The sequence below is a fragment of the Oncorhynchus kisutch genome, linkage group LG9 (assembly GCF_002021735.2).
Source record: "Oncorhynchus kisutch isolate 150728-3 linkage group LG9, Okis_V2, whole genome shotgun sequence".
NCBI classification, from domain to species: domain Eukaryota; kingdom Metazoa; phylum Chordata; class Actinopteri; order Salmoniformes; family Salmonidae; genus Oncorhynchus; species Oncorhynchus kisutch.
The window spans coordinates 3,009,004-3,022,104 of NC_034182.2; the positions used below are offsets into that span (position 1 = coordinate 3,009,004).

General features: G+C 42.7%; 1 long non-coding RNA gene across 1 annotated transcript in view; it reads left to right on the forward strand.

The window, feature by feature from the left end:
- Positions 1-956: 956 nt before the first annotated feature.
- LOC109896605 (uncharacterized) overlaps positions 957-13,101 on the forward strand; it is a 35,088-nt gene continuing 22,943 nt past the window's right edge. The window contains exons 1-2 of the long non-coding RNA XR_004210960.1: positions 957-1,139; positions 9,168-9,258. This is a non-coding gene — a long non-coding RNA (uncharacterized LOC109896605). The remainder of the gene's footprint in view (positions 1,140-9,167; positions 9,259-13,101) is intronic.

Here is a 13,101-nt window from a genome sequence, read left to right on the forward strand (position 1 = left end):
GGGGGAAAGAGTCACTATGGAAACAGGGGATGAGGCAGTGTGTGAGAGCTCTCTTTCGTAGTGAAGGGAAGAGCAGAAAACAGAGGGGGGTGGAAGGTAGAACACCGACTGCAGTCAGAGTCCAGGGATGATCTTACCCGCTCTCCCTCTGGCACTGATAATAGCAGGGAGAGCACTTCACCTTTTCTGCCATCATCAGCTCAATCCTCTGAGTGTGTTTCTGTGTATGTGAAGAGACCACTCCGCTACTCTACCATTCAACTGCTACAGTGGCCATAAGCTGACCTGTGTGTGTAATGTTTGTATTTCCTCTTCTACAGTATATTGGAGCATTGGCAAAAAAAATGCATGTTTTTGTGCGTGACAATCAATAGGCATTAAACAGAGTTCACGGATGATGGCAAGAGCTCATCGGCATCTCTGCTATTCTGAAGGATGGGGCGATCAGCGATCACTACTGACCAGCTTCTCAGGTCCTACACACACACACACACACACACACACACACACACACACACACACACACACACACACACACACACACACACACACACACACACACACACACACACACACACACACACACACACACCTCAACCTGTTTCTAGACTTAATTCATTGTTCCTAAACCACACACACTCGGGCTTGGACAAAGGGGTTCCATCCTACGTACGCAGAGGGACAGGTGATACTTAGTCAACTCCCTCCATTCAGGATTTCTAAATAATCCTCAAATATTCATAGAATTTCAGAATTTCATTGGGATAAAAGCAATTCTAAAGATTGAGAGGAGTAGGGTTGTGTAGGGAGGGAGAGAGAGAGAGACAGGTAAAGAAAAAGGTGGGCAGAGTAGAAGAGAGAGAAAGAGTGGGTTAGAAAAGGGGGGGAATGTAGAGGGGTAGAATGAGGGGAGGAGAGAACGAGGGGAGTAGGGGAAGGGAGGGAGCAAGACGTAAGGCAGAGAGAGTGGGGGAGCGAGTCAGAGAGAAGGAGGGAAGAGAGGAAACAGCTCCTCTCCTGTTAAAGGATGTCAAGTCTTCAGCTGAGAGCTTGTTGAGGAGCACTGATGCATCCATCCTTCCTGCTCGTCCAGATGAATCTCACCACTGCGACTCCACAGCCTCGGCACAGCCTTGTAGGTATGTACCCCTCTGCTGTACTCTCTCCGCTATACTCTCTCCTCTCTACTCTCTCCCCTCTACTCTCTCCCCTCTACTCTCTCCCCTCTACTCTCTCCACTCTACTCTCTCCGCTCTATTCTCCCCGCTGTACTCTCTCTGCTCTACACTCTCTGCAGTGTTCCCACCATGTCCCTCAGCTGTCCTGACTGCCTACACTTAGCTCAGATCAGACTGGCTCTTGTGTGCTTAGCTCTATAGCAAGGGAGTGACAAACGCTACAGAGTACAAAGCAGACTAGTCAATGGCAGGTTGGAGGAATGTGTGCGCACGCACGTGTGTGTGTGTGTGTGTAGGAAAGAGAAGGTGCTTTATGCAACCTGGAGTATTGTGCAACTAGTATGTCTACATCTGCATGAACCTACTAAATGTGCTGTTGCTAGTGACCCAAGTGAAGAAACTGTGGATGTGTGTGTGTTTGTCCGCGTGTGCAAGTGTGTCATAAAGGGAAGTTTGCCAGGTGCGCTTTTTTAGGAGACAATTTGAGCCGGCTAATAAAAGAGAGCAGATTGTATGTACTTTCTGCATTACCTCAACAACAAAGGATACAGGTTTTACAGGAGGTTTACAGGGGGATTACAGTAGGTTTTGTTGGTGTCTGCATCATTTTCAGCAATTGTGTTGGGTTGCGTTCAAGAGAGACATGGTAAGTTCGAACATTGCGTCAGCGGTGTCTCTGCATCTCTAAGCCAAGAGAGAATTGATTTGACTTCTAACTGATATGCTTTCTGGTTTATAACCTGTGTGATTGTGGATATATTTTGTGTACATTTTAATACGAACAGGATGAATGCTGCTATATATAATACTAAACATATACTACTAAATAGTCGACGTGGTTGTTTCCTTTGTGGTCTTAGGTAAAAATATATTGATAGATTTCATATAAAGTTGGTCGAGCAGTGACAAAAACATTTGTTAAAAAAAATATGAACCAATGTGCATATTTGCGGAATGGGGCTATTCACATAGCTAGCTCATTGACATTAACCGTCCTCCTGCGGCCAGGTTCCTATCCTTCCATGTTGTTCTACTAAGTGTGGATGAATTTACATACATGTGTGCTCTATTCATCAGCTCTATTCTCTATTTGTATTCATCAGCTCCAGCTATATGTCCAAGAAAATCCTTGTGGCGGTTTCCAAATGGACAGTACTTTGTGAAAAAAATATAATAATTGTCATAGCAGTTTGTTCAGGTTGTGGCAATATTGCAGTAGTTCAAGTTCCTATATCACAGTGAGAAATATTAAATGCAACTCTTATTTTAATATAGTCGTGATACCTTTCCATCAGTCATTATGGAAACTGTTCTACAAGCGGTCAAATAATTTGCCAACACAATCCCTCAGCCATCATAGGGCACAGTGTAATTCAGCGGGTGGACAAAACATCAAATCTCATAGTTTCCCTTTGAAACTCGACGTATTATGGATGAAAGTCTATTTTTGAAGCATTAATTCTGCGTGGGTACATGGGTTGATTCCGTGTGGTTACAGAGTTAAAACAGAAACAACTCTAAAGGCTAATAGTTTAGGCATTACTTCTGAGTGGTTAAGGTTAGGGCTATGGTTTGGGGCAGGAATAAAACAAAATCATAAAAAACAATGCCCTGTTTCTATCATCAAGTATTCTCACGGTTTGCTAGAGCATTGTGAACTGCGGTGGCGCAGTGGTCGAAGCAGCGCGCTCCGGCTCTGAGCATGATGAGTTTGTGCCCATTGCTGGGCGAGTGCAGAGGAAGGCAGACATCCACGCTCTCAGGACCTTTTCACATCCAAGTCCATTTCTAGTGCTCAGGCTGGGACAAAACCACCTCATTAGTCCTGTGAAGATCATGTAAACATTGAGGAATATGTTGAATATAGCTGTACGGAAAGAAATCCATACACATATTTGAAGTTCAGAAGAGAGACAAGAGCACTGAAGTGCCTTGGGAGAGTATTATATATATATATAGTGCTATAAAGGCCTTATTCATACAACTTACTGTTTGAACATAATGAGAAACTCATTCTAAATCTAATTCTTTAAGAGGTATACTAAAACAGTGGAACGTTTAATATACATATGTAGGATTTTGTGTCATTTTGTATCAGGCTCACATTTGGCTTATGTTTGTGTGAGTGTTTATAACAAGTTTGCATTTAGGTATGTGTTTGTAGTCTATGTGTAGATGTGTGTGTGTATTTAGGTATGTGTTTGTAGTCTATGTGTAGATGTGTGTGTGTATTTAGGTATGTGTTTGTAGTCTGTGTGTATGTGTGTGTGTGTATTTAGGTATGTGTTTGTAGTGTGTGTGTATGTGTGTGTGTGTATTTAGGTATGTGTTTGTAGTCTATGTGTAGATGTGTGTGTGTATTTAGGTATGTGTTTGTAGTCTATGTGTAGATGTGTGTGTGTATTTAGGTATGTGTTTGTAGTGTGTGTGTATGTGTGTGTGTGTATTTAGGTATGTGTTTGTAGTGTGTGTGTATGTGTGTGTGTGTATTTAGGTGAGTGTTTGCTCAATCTGTTACGTCTGTTTCACTGCCCGTCTCTCGTAATGTGATCATGGGTAACTGTGGGTCCCTTGAGAAAGGTTTTCCTCGCTCTCTGTAGACAGCTCTCTTCATTAGCGCCAGTAGGAAGTGGCTAACGTTATTCTGAAGATTGGCTGTATCGATCTCCAACCTCTCCCTCTGGGAGCAATGGACGATGCAGCTGCTGATCTGAATGCAGCTTTTCAGTAATTCTCGATTCAACATCTTAACAAACCAAGTGTCATATATCGTATTGATGAGTTAAGATGCTTTTAACACACTGATCAATTGGTAAGTTTAAAGAGTAGGACTGGGGTAGGGAGAGATTATCCTAGACATGTATTTAGGGATAACTTCCACCTGGGGTGTATTCCTCAGAGCTGATCCTAGGTCTGTACTTAGGGTTAACTTCCAGCTGGGTTGTATTTCTCAGAGCTGATCCTAGGTCTGTACTTAGGGTTGACTTCCAGCTGGGGTGTATTTCTCAGAGCTGATCCTAGGTCTGTACTTAGGGTTGACTTCCAGCTGGGGTGTATTTCTCAGAGCTGACTCTTTCTTATCTCCTGTCGTTCTCCGGGGGATCATCCCTGGAGGGTTTCCCATGATTCACTGTACCATCACTAGAAAAACGATCGTTCCTAGCAGGCTGTATTATAGACCGAAAAGAAAGAGTGTGGTCAACACAGTATTTTTTGTAAACCTTGTATACTACTGTAGCCCCACCTTCCCCCGCCTTGCCCTGACCTTATTTGTCCAACTCATGAGATCATCAGATTTACTCATGCTACTTGGGACAGGCCTGCACACCCAGTAGCTCTTCAGGACTTGTCATATGGAGAAACTCACCACATCGTAGAACCCACCTGGGTGATGCACGACAGCCATTTTGTGCCAGAACTCTCACCACATATCCACTGTCACAGTGAAGTGGTTATGCTAATTTGACACTGGGAACCAGGCTACATGGCCACGATGGAGTGATGGGACAGGTTTGGAATTTAACCAGGACACGGATGAACAACACTCTTGCGATAAGAGCGTTGTTAAGAACTTGCACTTGTCTTGTTTTCCATGAGCATATCCAGTCGTAGATAAAATACATTTAGTACTACCAGCATGGTTACCATAGCACTGTTGCAATGCCCTCTTTTTGAATAGGTCAGATGTGTTTTACAGCTCTCTGCTTTGCATCTGAGTGAATGGGACTGTGCAGTCAATATTACATGGGTGACCACAATTTGGTGAGCACTCCCTGTGAAAGATACGTTTTGACATGCAAAGCACACTCAAGGTGCTATCAGAAACAATGAAAGAGACATTTTGCATCGAGACCCGTGATTTGTCCTTGAATTTCTCTTGAGAATGTAAGACATTCATCTAACTTCACATACAAGGCTGAAAATGGTGCATCATATTAATTTAGCAAGCCAGGCCCAGGGGAAATAATTAGCTTATTCAATTATATGATCATAAATTGAAAATTCTATTTGATTAACTAACTAGACTTGCTGAGGTTATTTGGTCACTGGAACAAAATCAGCAGAGGGTGTTCTCATAAGGTGTTCTCATACTGTAGGTTGTTTTCATTGGGTGTTCTCACAGGGTGTTCCCACAGGGTGTTCTCATAGGATGTTCTCATAGGGTGTTCTCACAGGGTGTTCTCACAGGGTGTTCTCAATGAATGTTCTCAATGAATGTTCTCATAGGGTGTTCTCACAGGGTGTTCTCACAGGATGTTCTCATAAGATGTTCTCATAGGGTGTTTGAAACTAAAACCTTGATTTGTTAGGGTTAGGGTTAGCGTTAAATTGTCAAATTAGATTGACCTCTTATTTCTGTTCAGTCAGTGTGAAGCAATTCCAACCAACACCACAACCGATGGTAGAACAATGGGAAATATGTGTTTCTATGTACATAGTCCATAACAATCATTTGCCAATGTGTATGTTATGAGTTATCACATGAGATATAAAGAGAGCATGAGAACGTACTGAGTATAAAATAAAATAGAGTCATGCAGAGGCTACAGGTTTACAGGTTTATAAATGTCTGAGAGTGGGTTATATTGATTACACCCTTTGGCCTGGATAATGTCATTCTAATGCACTGTAATAACTGATTGTATTGATATTACTAATTTGCCTGATTTCCAGATTGTATTTGACAATAAACCTTAATTTAATACGATTATAATAGATGTATTATTTTAATCTTCATGTTTTTTTTGTAGATGTTGTCATCATAGTTTGGGTTGGTTAGAATTACAAATTAAGTCAGAGACCTATTTTAACTCTGGGTTTAAATTTGTGCAAAATTGACTGCAATAGAGAGCAATAGTAATGGCGTCTTTTTGTAGGCACTAACTCTAACTGTAGGCATGACTTGTTGGTCAAAGCCTGGGGAAATGAATGGAGTTTTTCTAGGGGTTTTGGATAAACACTGAAAATAAGGTCTGTGGTAAACACAGGCTTAAGAGATCTTATACGTTTTTGGTCTATGAGATAATCTTTATCAGCTAAAGTCACAGATTTTTTTTAGCATTTTTGTAATAAAGAAAATCACATAAAGGCTTCATAATTCATAAAGGTCATGTTAACTGACTGATAATATCTCATAGAACAAAACGTAGAAGATCTCCTAAGCCTGTGTTTACCACAGACCTTATTTTTTATGTTTATCGCAAAACCTTATTCTTTACTCATTAATTTCCCCCATGGGATTGGCTGAACGAACCTGAGGTTACTTACTCTCTATTGAGAGTTAAAATAACCAATCACTGCAAATAAAAATGTACATTTACTCATTCAAACCAATTAATGTTCAAATAAGCCAACTTCTTCCCATTTTTATTTAATTTAATTGCTAGATATTACGAAGTTGAAAGGGCATAAAGAAGTAAGTGAAATATAATATAATATATTTAGATGTGGATCTGAATAATATCACTGATAGTAACTAAACCGAAATTATTTACGAGCAACTAGTTTTCCTGCTTTTTCTTCACTGTGTTTAAATACAGCAATGACCTCACGCAACTACGGTAATTCGTTACCGTAAAAACTTGTTGATTAGTTCTTTGTGACAATAAGATGGAAGAGTAAATTAACAAGGCACTTGTCATGGCTGTACTGTTTCTAATACTCTGTTTGGCACAGTGGGGTGTCTACATAGAGGTTGTTCACTTGTGTTTGATGTTTCATCACAGACTCAATGTACTTCATGCGTAGCTGTGCATGCCCGCGGGTGGGACTGAACGTATGTGTTCATATGTGTTTCGTATGTGTTTTGTATGTGTTTTATATGCGTGTGGGGGTGCTGCAGAGAGAGAGAGAGTGTTTGGAGATCAATGTGAGCAGCTGTTCTCTCCTCACTTCAAACGCCGCCTGTGTTGTTGGTGCGGCTGGGCTTCCGACAGCCTTCGCAGGGGGATCAAAGGGTAACGAGACAGGCAGCGCACACACGCCCGACAGCCCCATGAATATTGATACGGCTCGGGAGAGAGATGGAGGCAGTGTCTTCAATCGCTCATCAACCTCCACCGATGAACAGGAGGGGGGGGGGGGTTGTGGATAGGTGGGTAGGGGGTGGTGGTGGGGGCTGAGGTATGGGACAACATCTGCGAATAGCTCCATTTGGCCGACAGACTGACACACCCTTAACTTGGGCAGTTGAGTTAATCGAGGTGAGGGATATATTAATTCTGCCTTCCTGTTTACCCTTTAAAATGGAGTCTTCTTATCTGACCTATGTGACGTCCATTCTAACACAGAAAATGACAGTTTGATTACCCTGACTCCTCCAGGGCAGGTACTTTAACCTGAGCTATGTTGCATATTAGCCTTATTAAATGGCAGACAGACAGACACTGGAGGGTGGACAAACGTGGAGGTGGGGAGACTGGTGTGAGCATCATGCTAAGCCCCACTGGAGGCAGGTCGTTTGTGGGGGCGACTGTGGTGGATGGGGGTGCCTCAATCTTGGTACTACGGTCGTAAATCAAGCTACCTCTCCAGGGCTGTTATCGTCAGTCTCAGGCCCCAGGATGGCTTGTTCTGTGGACTGCGACCGAGGGCGAGGCGGATGCGGCGGTTGTCACAGTGGTTATCGATCGTGTGGGATGAGTGTTGCCATGGGATTCCTGTCCTGGCTCGGTCACTGACATATCTCCTATCTAGAGCCGAGTCGACACAGTCTAATGCAAAGACACAAATACAATACAGACACGGGTCCGAGTGCTCACTCAGTTTAATTACGACATCAATCAAACATCAACCAAACACTTTTTTGACTTAATTAACTGAACTTAACTTGATAGCCCAAGTTGCCCAAAATATTTTTCTGCAGAATTGACAGTGATGTTAGACCACCAGGATCTGGAATATTTTGCAGTTATTTGCGAGTCGAGGAGTTGAGGCTCATTGGAGGAAACCTCCCAGATGGTTGAGGTGACTTGGATTGCCTGCGTTGGTGTCAAGTGAAACATCAACTCGATCAAGCGGATATGAACTCAAACAAAGTCGCCCTCTTCAACAGCCATTTAACCCGTCATCCTGTTAGGCATCATCAGAACCTCCTCGTTCTTTGTTCTCCAGCAGACAAGTTCAGGAGCATCACCCCATGTTGGGTATCTCTGACTGACAGAATAGTTTCTGAGACTCTACCTTTAGCGCTGACAATAGCTTTGCCACTCGGGGAGGCAGAACCTGAGAGCATTAGAAAGCAATTTCCCTCTAATCAGGTTCACTACAAAGCCCTCACATCCAACCACCCTGGTATGCCGCCATTGTTGCCGCTGTTCTATTCCTCTAGGCTCGTATTGTTTTTTAATGAGCGTTGCGTGGTGCAGACTGTCCATTGAAGTTTGAGGTTTTTTTCTCCCACTGCCTTTATGTTCACAGTTCTTTGAAGATGGGGATTAATGCCGGTGATTGACTTCATATAAAAACCGTGTTTCACCGGATAGCGAGACCCCAGCAAGTCTTATCAAAATGACACACTGTTGAAGTCAATCGCTACATTGATGCACTTCATAGCGGAAGATATGTTGTTGTTCGTCTCTGGGCTGTGGTGTTGACAGAGCACCACCTGACACTCTTGGAAACAAAAGTGCTATCTAGAACCTAAAAGAGTTATTCAGGTGTCCCGATAGGAGAACCCTTTAAATAACCTTTTTTGGTTCTAGACAGAACCTTTTTGGTTCTGGGACAGGTATAACCCTTTTGGGTTCTATGTAGAACCCTTTCCAAAGAGGGTTCTACATGGAACCCAAAAGGGTTCTCCTATGGGGACAGCCGAAGAACCCTTTAGGAACCCCTTTTTTCTAAGAGTACCACTGAGACTGTGTCAAGTTGGTTTTAGGTTTGATGTTGAAGACCTCTATTGGTCATGTCATAAAAAAAAAGAGAAAGTGAAGAGAGAGAGCGTGAAGTTAATTCGTCATTAATGTATTCTTTATGATTGTCCTTCAGGTGGAGGAGACGAGGAGCTGCTCTGTGCCATGAAGACGAAGGTGAAAGTGTTCTCCTGCCCCAGGCTGAGTGGAGTGCACTGCATACAAAGGTGTGCCATTCTCCCTCCTGTCAAATATCCTCATCTCGTTGATGACTAGCTTCAGCCAGGATCGTAGGGTGTCATTGTGATGACTCCAGCTGATGTATTACACAACTACTACTGTTGGGCCTTTAACACTCCATTAAGGTGTGTGACTGACATGTTCCCATGTTCCCAGGGTTATCTGTGATCACCTGTTGGTCTGGGTTAGAGTGCATTACTGGGACGCCTCCTTTCCGTGGGTGGGATGTCACCACTTATTCCATGCTGTATTGTTTTGCGCTTCCTTCCCCCCTGTTGCTCATTGGCCAGACTGCACTGCTAGTGTAAAATGTCACCCGTAGTGTGTTACTGAGGCGGCCGTTGGCTAAGTCACACTGTGATAATTACCAAACCATTGCAGCAGTAGACATCACAAGACAGTGCTCTGATTCACTGGCAGACGGATGGAAGAGCTTCACTTAGTGCTCCCTTTGGTTCTCCCTCTCCTCATCTGCATGCGTTTCAGACCTTTTCTCTCTCTCTCTCTCACTCTCTCTTCCCTCGTCTTCAGTAGTGCTAGTTGCTCTCTACGATCGACAGGCTCGCCGCCCCATTCTCGGTTTGTGCCGCAAATGTTAATTAAACCCTCTAATTAGCTTTCTTCGCTAAAAGGGTGAATTAAATCAGACCCGGAATGGCAAATGATTCCTGGCATTAGCATAATTGTGTTTTTGAAGTGTAAAGATCTAGGCATTAGGATGCCGGCAGCAGGCATTGTGCAGTGATTTGTTGTGTTTGTGCTGAGGCCCCAGGGGATTGTGGGATGGCTAAGTGACACGTGTACGGTGCACTCTGACCCTGCAGTGGTCTTTAACGAGACGTGTTCCAAGACATGTGTGTGTTTGTGTGTGTGTGCGCGCTCTACAGTAGGTGACTAAAGCCCTAAAAACATATACCGCACTGCAGGTTTACAAAAAAATGTTTGTGAAGGTGTATTGTTAGGACTGATGTTATTTTGCCTCAATATCCAATGACATTGTTGGTGGACAGCTTGCAGGGTATGTTGTCTGAATGCAGTCAACACCCCTTATATAGCATAAACATTCTAAGTGAACTTGCACTGCGGTTTGCATCCACCTGGTAATTGATTGTTGTGTGCTTGAAAGAGGACGTGAAGTAGCAAGAAGCCAACAGTGGGGAGAAAAATAGAGAAATTGGTTTGTGAATAACGATCAGTGTGTGTGAGTGTCACAGGAGGTTGACTTAATTGGGAAGGATGGGCTCGTGGTAATGGCTGGAGCGGAAGTGGTGGAATGGTATCAAATACATTAAACACATTGGTTTCCATGTGTTTGATGCCATTCCATTCACCCCATTGCAGCCATTATTATGAGCTGTCCTCCTTTCAGCAGCCTCCTGTGGTGTGCATGTGTGTGTGTGTGTGTGTGTGTGTGTGTGTGTGTGTGTGTGTGTGTGTGTGTGTGTGTGTGTGTGTGTGTGTGCGTGCGCACGTGTGTGTGTGTGTGTGTGTGTGTGTGTGTGTGTGTGTGTGTGTGTGTGTGTGTGTGTGTGTGTGTGTGTAAGCAACACAAGACTGGCTTCTCTGCTCTTTTTGGAATCCTGACATTCATTTGGTCAGTGTTCCCCACTGTTAGATTGATGGCAGGAGTGCTCTAACAACAGAGGAACCAAGGGCAACGCCACAGAGCTGCAACTCCACTCTGAGAAAAGCAAACAGCACAGGACAGAGACTGAGAAAAGGTCAGAGAGGTCCAATAAAAACGACAGATGGAGAATGTCGGCTGAGACGATAGAGAAGATTGGAGTGCAAAGACAAAAAATGAATCAAAGAACTAAACGAGCTTAAACGCAACATACAGTACATGGAAATGCAGAAACATATGAACAAAAAGGAACACGTTCATGTCCAGATCCATTCGCACCACTGACATGATGAGCATCGTAACAGCTGACCTGTATGACAACAAGACTCCTCTAACACATGAACCCCCACACACATAATACACGGTGTCTTCAGAAAGTATTCAACCCCTTGACTTTTCCACGTTTTGTTGTGGTGAGAGACTATAAAAAAAGGTTTTCAGTACTTCAGTGGAACGTGAAGGAAATCACACTGCAAACTATCACCCTTGTGCACTTAAGGAGATCACAAATATCACAAACTATCACCCTCGTGCACTTAAGGAGATCACGAATATCACAAACTATCACCCTCGTGCACTTAAGGAGATCACGAATATCACAAACTATCACCCTCGTGCACTTAAGGAGATCACGAATATCACAAACTATCACCCTCGTGCACTTAAGGAGATCACGAATATCACAAACTATCACCCTCGTGCACTTAAGGAGATCACGAATATCACAAACTATCACCCTCGTGCACTTAAGGAGATCACGAATATCACAAACTATCACCCTCGTGCACTTAAGGAGATCTCGAATATCACAAACTATCACCCTCGTGCACTTAAGGAGATCTCGAATATCACAAACTATCACCCTCGTGCACTTAAGGAGATCACGAATATCATGGACACATTGGAACTAATGGTTATACTGTATGGAGGTTAAACAACCCTGACCTAGTCAGATATACAGTACTTTCAGAAAGTATTCACACCCCTTCACTTTTTCCACATTTTGTTGTGTTACAGCCTGAATTTAAATTGACATGTTTCATCACTGGTCCACACGCAATACCTTGTAATTTCAAAGTGTAATTACGTTTTTCAAAATGTTTACAAATTCGTAAAAAATTCAAAGCTGAAGTGTCTTCAGTCAATAAGTATTAAACCCCTTTGTTATGGTAAGCCTAAATAAGTTCAGGAGTAACAATTGGCTTAACAAGTCACATAATAAGTTGCATGGACTCATTTTGTGTGCAATAATAGTGTTTAACATGATTTTTTAATGACTACCTCATCTCTGTACCCCACACATACAATTATCTATAAGTTACCTCATTCGAGCAGTGAATTTCAAGAACAGATTCAACCACAAAGACCAGGGAGGTCTTCCAATACATCGCAAAGAAGGGCACCTATTGGTAGATGGCAACAACAAGAAAAAGCAGACGTTGAATATCCTTTTAAGCGTGGTGAAGTTATTAATTAGACTTTGGATGGTGTATCAATGCACCCAGTCACTACAAAGATACAGGTGTCCTTCCTAATTCAGTTGCCAGAGAGGAAGGAAACCCCTCAGGGATTTCACCATGAGGCCAATGGTGACTTTAAAATAGAAACAATGGCTGTGAAAGGAGAAAACTGAGGATGGATCAACAACATTATAGTTACTCCACAATACTAACCTAATTGACAGACTGAAAAGAAGGAAGCCTGTACAGAATAAAACATATTCCAAAACATGCATCATGTTTGCAACAAGGCACTAAAGTAAAACTGTAAAAAATCTGGCAAAGAAATGAACTTTCTGTCCTGAATACAAAGTGTTAGGTTTGGGGTAAATCCAACACAACACATCACTGAGTACCACTCATCATATATATTTTTTTGGTGGCTGCATCATGTTATGGGTATGCTTGTCATCGGCAAGGACTAGGACGTGTTTTTATGATAAAAATAAATGAAATAGAGCTAAGCATAGGCAGAATTCTAGAGGAAAACCTGTTTCAGTCTGCTTTTCCCCAGACAGGACAGTAACCTAAAACACAAGGGCAAATATACACTGGTTGCTTACCAAGACAACATTGAATGTTGCTGAGTGGCCTAGTTACAGTTTTGACTTAAATTGGTATTCAAATCTATGGCAAGACTTGAAAATGGCTGTCTAGCAATGATCAACAACCAGCTTGGCAAAGCTTGAAGAAAAGAATAATGTGCA